This window comes from Somniosus microcephalus, chromosome 8 (assembly GCF_052327205.1).
Source record: "Somniosus microcephalus isolate GS21.2 chromosome 8, FLI_Smic_1.0, whole genome shotgun sequence".
Classification (NCBI taxonomy): Eukaryota; Metazoa; Chordata; class Chondrichthyes; order Squaliformes; family Somniosidae; genus Somniosus; species Somniosus microcephalus.
Window position 1 is genome coordinate 259,859,459 of NC_140994.1, and position 6,760 is coordinate 259,866,218.

The 6,760-nt window shown below is 43.4% G+C and overlaps 1 pseudogene; it reads right to left on the minus strand.

Moving 5' to 3' along the window:
- Window positions 1-3,240: 3,240 nt before the first annotated feature.
- On the minus strand, window positions 3,241-6,086 carry LOC147114318 (protocadherin alpha-C2 pseudogene; annotated as a pseudogene).
- Between the last annotated feature and the right edge of the window lie 674 nt (window positions 6,087-6,760).

Below are 6,760 nucleotides of genomic sequence, written 5' to 3' on the forward strand. Positions count from 1 at the left end.
TGGTATGAAGCCTTCACTCACCTTGACTACCCGTGTGAGGTCATTAACCTTCTTCCTGCATTGGATGGGGATCTGGGGACCGCAGTGTTGTCCGTCACATGGTACACAATCTCCTGCCACATGGTATAGAATGTATAATGTGAGGGCTTCCTGCCAGTTTGTGGGTATAGGAAAGTGCGCCTCTTCTCCACCACGAATAGCAATGCCTCTAGAGCTTCATCTGAGAACCTCCAGGCTCCCTAACTTGGGCGATGATCTGCCATCAGTGTTGTTCTTCTTCTTCTTCTTCTTTTTGCAAACCCAACAATCCTGACAACGAGGTGCTGCAGCATTAATGCTCCTCGCCTTTAACTAGTGGAAAAAGCCTGTGACAAACATGACAGTGAATTAGACTGACGAATTATGTTGGTCCACCTGCTGAGCGTTAAGCCAATGAGCATCAGTTTTAGCGCTGAAATCATTAAATCATGTTAATGAAGAGTGTGCACGAATTTTGCGTGCTACCTAGGCCATTTTCAGGTGGTGCAACTTAACCTCGTTTAGCCTTAACAATGCCCATTTCGTGTATATATACGATTTTTAGCCCAGTGTTTTTTCACTTGCAGCTAAACTGTTGGTATGGCTGTTCCAGTTAAGCCTCTGGTCACCAAGATGTTGATGATGGGTGACTCAGTTATGTTGATGCTGGTGAATGTCAGGAAGAGTTTATTAAACTTTATCTTGGTGGAGTTGCTTATTGTCTGGCATATATGTGAGATGAATGCTGCGCAGGACCTATTGCAGGCTAACATGGACTGCTTTATTACCAGAGGAGTTTTAAATACAGTAGAACACTGTGGATTCATCAAAGGCAGTGCCGCTGTTGATCTTATGATGGATGAAAGGTCATTGATGAAACAATAGATGGTTGGGCCTAGGACGCTGATTGAAGCAGCTCTTGCAGTAATGTCCTGGAGTTGCTTTAGCTTATAAAATCAATATTCATTCTATAATCTTGCATCTGTTCTTAGCGGAAAATGCTTATTAACGGGTGTAAAAAGAGCACCCGTTATAACGCGCCCTAGCAGTCTCCTAAAACGCTTAAAACAAATCATAGTTAATCAGTAAGCAAACACAACCAATTCGTCCATACAATCTACCTCCCTAAACAACAAATGAAATCAATGCTAGCTAACCTATTTTCGTTGGCGTTAGCTGAGAAATGAATACTGGACAGCACACAAAAATAATTCCCTTTTCTTCTTATAGTATAATGGGATCTTTTAATTCGTCTTCAATATCGGCATTAGGCACAGGTTAATGGGCAAGAAAAAGTGGCCGGGTGTAAAACGGACTTCCCAATCGTTATTTGAACCACCGCCGAAGAACAAATTATAGACAACCAGCACCTCTTAAAGAGAAAGTTGCAAGCAACAGGAAGGCAACTTCTGAACATGGCAGGATAAGCAGAAACTTCAGGGGCTGCCCACAGCTCAGTCAAGCTGCGCAGTAGCTGTGAGTAAACGGGTGGAGCTCGTCATTGCTAGGAACACCGCCCTCAGGATATGGTCGCAATTCAGGAAAAGATTTAATGGCCTGACCTGCTAACGTAAGACTGATAACCCCTATCTTGCATCATTCTCTGCATAACTCAGCACTGACAAATATTTCCTCCTCCGATTAGCATCTCTCTCCTCCATTTGCTGCAGCACACTTCACTCCACCTACTTACAATGCCGAACTCTGCACCTTCTAATTTCCTTGCTATTACATCTACTCTTCCTCGTACCTCTGCCAGCCTTCACGTACCAGCACCACTATTCCACCTTGGTATGCATATCCTCAAAGCATCTCAATAGGTTACCACAAACACCCCCCCCCACTTCTTTCTTGCAGGTCAAGCTCACGAGCAATAGTAGTGAGAAGGAGGCGAGGATAGGAGAAGTGAGAGGTTCAGTTCCTGTCCCCAGTCGTGGAAGACGTCATGCAGATCGTGAGAAATGGTCAGATCAGGGGCATGGCGAGTGCCAAACCGGAGGACGCATCCTGCAAGGTGCATGGTTATCTTACACTCTGTTCTTTCTGACTGAAATTTCACCCGCACACACTATGCATATTAAAGAGCAGCTTTTCGTTGATACCCAAATGTTAATCCTTGCACCTCTCTTTCCTTTCAGATGAAGCAAATGAGCTTTCCTTAACAAGCATTAGATCAGTGATAGAGATGCGTATTTACTACATAGGCTAGAGGGGTCTGCGCTAGGAGGGTCATCGAGCACTTATGAGCCGAGCAAACGCAGGGGAATGGGAGAATACAGGAAGCAGATTCCTGGAGGAAGGGCTTGTATCCTAGTCCTGCTGAAAGGGCACAGATAAAGATGTCGAAGGACAGCTGACATTAACAAAGTGATTCGTACACACCAAAACATTCTAAGTGCAATAGGCATCCTGCCAGTGAATTTGCGCTCAATGGCAGAGAGCTTGGAAAGTCAGGCTCTAGCTTGCACGGGGCCGTCCAGCAAGGCATTGAAACCATGCAGTCAACAAGGGAGCCAATGGTTAACCCTATGAACACTGCAGTGGGGTCGACAATGCTGGAGCTTCTGGTGACAGTTCTGACTGCTTGGTTGGGAGCTCAAGCTGCTGTCACCATTACAATGGGGGATAGCATGTTCCCAAGTTAACAATCCATGAAGGTTTGAGTAGAGCATAAATATGGCCTTCCAGAGCAACAGTACACTCCATCTCTCTGTTTTTGCGCAGAGCAGTGGGAGTGTAGAGGTGCAGCTACATGACCGCGCCATTGGCTCCATGGGGGAGCCTCATGCTGTTTTTTTCTCAGGATGACAACATGCCTGCTCTCCTGCCAAACTCTGACCCAATGCTTTGTTGGTTTCACATAGCCAGCTGCCCCAGACTGCCTCGGCTGACGTCGAGACCCAGCGGTCTGCTGCTGGGACCTCAGGGGCCAGGGACACTCGAGGTCGCCCACCTCAGCCATCTCAAGTGCCCGCGTGGATGATGAGCAGCTTTCCATGTTCCAGGATCCCACGATATCACCCTATATGACCCGGTGTCAAATTCTGTTTTTATAACGCTCCTGTGAAGCGCCTTTGGACGTTTTACTATTTTAAAGGTGCTATATAAATAAAAGTTGTTTATGTTGTTTCTTTAAGTCAACTTATAGTATACAAAAACAATTTATGTAATCTAGGAATAAAATGTGATTTTTTTTAGCGGGTGATATTTATTGTAAAACTGCAAACATTTCATCATATTTAAATCTAAAACCAAATATTTAATGCAATATTGTTTCTGAAAATAAGCATTTAGATCTGTGACCTGTTGAAGTTACGGTTATTGGTGGAAGTATTGCTTCCAAACGTGTAACAAATTCAACAAAGTAGATCTTAAAACCACAGTCAGGTACTTATGGCAGCGCTAACAAAATGTGTTCTACTGCGGCCATTCAGAAAGCAGACATGTGACTAACAGGCATCACTATGGACATCGGCATCACCATAGACAAACTTTAACTGCAGTGCACAATAGATCAACATCACAAAATAGTAACATATTGCTAATCATCCCCAGTGCAAAATAATATGTTATTTTCTGAAGCTGTTGTCACGAACATTCATATAATTGAGTGGTAAGGTTGGTTCGCAGGGTTTGAGAAACAAGAAATCACTTTTGGATGATTCTGGAGATAAACAGACAGCGTAGTGATAAGCTTCAGAAATGGGAAGCGTCTGAGCACCTCCAGTATAATTTACCGTATCTTTTGGGGCAGCTCTCCGATTAAAGGCATCAGTCGAATTCCACCGTCTGCAGGGAAAACAACTTGTGGGGTTGTAATGATTGACATTCCTGTCCTGTTTGAATTTAAGCACGACCAGAAAAATGATGGTTGCAAGAAATATAAAGGAAGTTGACCCAAAAATGATGATTAAGTAAACATTCAGATCCGTAAAGTGCCTAGCATTTCTGGGTTGGTGATTTCGTACGGAGAGTTCTTCAGTAACATTGGCCAACGCTGAAAAGAAGATTGTGGCCGTGCTGGAGAGGCTCGGCTGTCCATTGTCCTTCACCATGATGACCACCTTTTGGGTGGTGGCGTCTTGGTCCTTAAAACTTCGGACTGTTCTGATTTCTCCAGAGATTAGTCCCACAGTAAACAGACTGGGATCAGTGGCCTCCAACATTTGGTAGGAAAGCCGTGTGTTCTGGCCAGAATCTGCATCTGTTGCGATTACCTTGTTGACCAAGAACCCTGGATATAATGACTGGCGCACAATCTCCACTGATGCTGAACTGTTCCACAATATAGGTGAAACAATAACCGGTGCATTGTCATTTTGGTCCAAGATGATAACATTCACCATGGCAGTGCTGCTCAGTGGGGGAGATCCAGCATCTTTAGCTTGAACTTTGACCTGGAAATTCTTCAGTTGTTCATAGTCAAATGAAAGAAGCGCATAAATATTCCCACTCTTCGAGTTAATTGTTATATAAGAAGCAGACACATCTTGCATCCCAATTTCCAACATGGAAAAGGACACTTCTCCATTCTGATCCACATCAGGATCCAAAGCCATAACGGCAAATATAGAAGCACCAGGTGTATTGTTTTCCATCACAAACACATTATAAGAGGACTGTGTAAACTTCGGCGCATTATCATTTACATCAGACACAGACACCAGTATATGTTTACTTGTTGCAAGAGGAGGGGATCCTCTGTCCCAGCATGAAATAGATATGTTGTACATTGGGGCCGTTTCACGATCGAAAATATCATTTGTAACCAATTTATAGTTGTTGCTCGAAACCTTCTGCAGCTTAATTGGAACATTCATATCAACTTCACATTGAACATGCCCATTTTCACCAGAATCTGCATCATTTACACTGATTGCAGCTATCATGGTTCCAGGCTGGGCATCTTCCGGGACCGTACTGGATACCGACGTCAGCTGTACCTTGGGGACATTATCATTCACGTCAATTAATTGGACCTTAACTTTGGCATGTCCGGCCATTGCATATGGACCTTTATCCATAGCTGTTACGCCAAGTTCATAAATATTTGATTCTTCAAAATCCAGTACTCCTTCAACTCTGATCTCTCCAGTTCCGGGATCCAATTTGAACAACTCACGAGTTGTTTGCGACGTGTGACTGGTGAAAGAATATGTCAGCTCAGCATTTGTACCTTCATCTAAATCGGCAGCATTGACTTTTATCACTGACGTACCTTTCGGGGCATTTTCTAGTATATTAGCCCTGTATATTTCTTGGTCAAATACAGGTGCATTATCATTCGCGTCTATAATAGTGATGATAATCTGAGCAGTGCCGGATCTGTGGGGAATCCCACCATCAATGGCCGTCAGTACAAGATGAAATGTTGACTGTTGCTCACGGTCCAACGATTTCTCTAATAACAATTCAGCAATTATATTCCCATCGCTTCTTGTCTGTACTTTGAGGCCGAAGTGCTCGTTTGGACTGATCTGGTAAGTGTTGACAGTATTTGTACCCACGTCAGGGTCGTGCGCGCTCTCGAGAGGGAAGCGTGTCCCTGGCGCAATAACCTCAATAATCCGCAAAGAGAATTCGCCCTTTGAAAAACTAGGGGAATTATCATTTACATCCAGTATTTCCACTGCAAGGCGATGCATTGCCAAAGGATTATCGAGCGCTATTTCAAAAGAAAGGGAACAGGTAGAGCTTTGTCTACAAAGCTGTTCTCTGTCGATTCTTTCATTAACAAATAAAACCCCATTTTCCAGATTTACCTCCATGTATTGCTTCCTCTCATCGGAGATCAGCCGAAACTTCCGAGCCGAGAATTCCCAAACGTTTAGTTTTAAATCCTCAGCGATATTCCCAACAAAGGCCCCGTGCTCCAGCTCCTCGGGAATCGAATAGCGAATCTGTCCCGAAACCAGGTCCAATACACAAAGCAGGAAAATAAAAGACGCCCCGCTGCTGATTGTGTTCGCCATTGTTCCGGACTGGATTTTGTTGTAAAATTTCTAAATACCTGCCAATCACTAATATTAATCCCTGGCGCCTAAAGGATACGTCGATTGTGCATCTAAATACTAATATTGAACCGAGAAATACAAACTCAATCAGCGCTTTTTCTGAACACGGCCTTACAGCAGAAACGCAGGCACCGTCTGTCTCTTCGCTTCTGTTCTGCGTTTCCCTGCCGGAGGAGGGGGTAGATCTCTCGCAGCGTCTCAGCGCCTTATTGGTAGACAGCGACACAACGTGTCCCAACCAATAACTGCAACAACTGTTCTTAAAGCGGAACTGCTTCGACAATATTTATACTAAATATTTAGAAGTGCGCAATGAAAATCTTCGAACAGCAGCACATCATTATATCAGCTCATTATTCAATTGCATTTTATTTTAATTCAGCATAATGTAGGAAGCCGAGAGCCTGTGGATCCTTACAATTACATCTGTGACACAAGCAGTCGTCACTGCTTAATTGCCACATTTTTATATGAGCAGTACTTCTACTGTTGTGCGGCACAGTGAAAGGTCTGAAAAACTAGACAGCTTTAAGAATCAGTTAGTTGCTTTGTACAAATTTACACGCTTGCAGAGCTGAAAGAATAAATTTTGCTTATATTGCAGTTCTCGACTAGTTGTTTTAGTTTAAATGCGATTATGTAAAATGTACTCATTTTGGACATTTATATTTTACGAAATTAATTCTTAGTAAAATAGTTTGAATTTCACATTCTGAGCAGCTGCTGTA